The sequence below is a fragment of the Grammomys surdaster genome, unplaced genomic scaffold (genome assembly GCF_004785775.1).
Source record: "Grammomys surdaster isolate TR1022 unplaced genomic scaffold, NIH_TR_1.0 125780, whole genome shotgun sequence".
NCBI classification, from domain to species: domain Eukaryota; kingdom Metazoa; phylum Chordata; class Mammalia; order Rodentia; family Muridae; genus Grammomys; species Grammomys surdaster.
In genome coordinates, this window is record NW_021620611.1 from 538,531 (window position 1) to 539,235 (window position 705).

At 29.5% G+C, this 705-nt stretch overlaps 1 non-coding gene across 1 annotated transcript; it reads right to left on the reverse strand.

The window, feature by feature from the left end:
- Positions 1-355: 355 nt before the first annotated feature.
- LOC114640162 lies at positions 356-462 on the reverse strand. The gene has a single exon (XR_003714114.1). It is a non-coding gene; the product is annotated as a U6 spliceosomal RNA (small nuclear RNA).
- Positions 463-705: the final 243 nt, after the last annotated feature.

The following is a 705-nucleotide window of genomic DNA, read 5'->3' on the forward strand; positions in this document are numbered from 1 at the left end:
CTGACAAATACAGAGGTAGATGCTGACAGCCAAGAATAAGAAATTTTTAATTCTTACTGAAAAGATGTTACTTTAAAATTTGTCTTAAATTTTCCTTCTACCACAAAGTATCAGTCAATATTTATGCCATAGTTCACATGTTACTTGGTAATTTTAAACTATAATGAAGTATATCTCTGTAACATTTTGTTCATTTCCTATTTTCACAATAAGCTTTTTTGTGAACATGCAATGACACATATTTTCTTTTGTTTGAATCATATATTAATTGTAACTTTTTAAACTTCTTAAAGTAATCTGAAATTTAGGTTTTCACATGGATTGAGATAGGACCAATTAAAGATCTTTTTTTTTTTTAAATATGAGACCCTTCACAAATTTGTGTGTCATCCTTGCGCAAGGGCCATGCTAATCTTCTCTGTATCTTTCTAATTTTAGTATATGTGCTGCTGAAATGAGTGTCAATGAAAACTTTTAAAATATGTAACTAGTATGTTATAATCTTGATACAGAAACTACCCTTGAAATATCCCCATTGAACTATAGATTTACAAATGCTGACTACAAATAAATGTATGTGTGCACATAGTCACAGATATATGTATGTATATGCATACTTGACAGATATGTGTCTGTGGATGTATCTTTCACTGACTTTCATTTCCTATTCCAACGGTATCCTTAATTTCATAAAGCAAACATCTC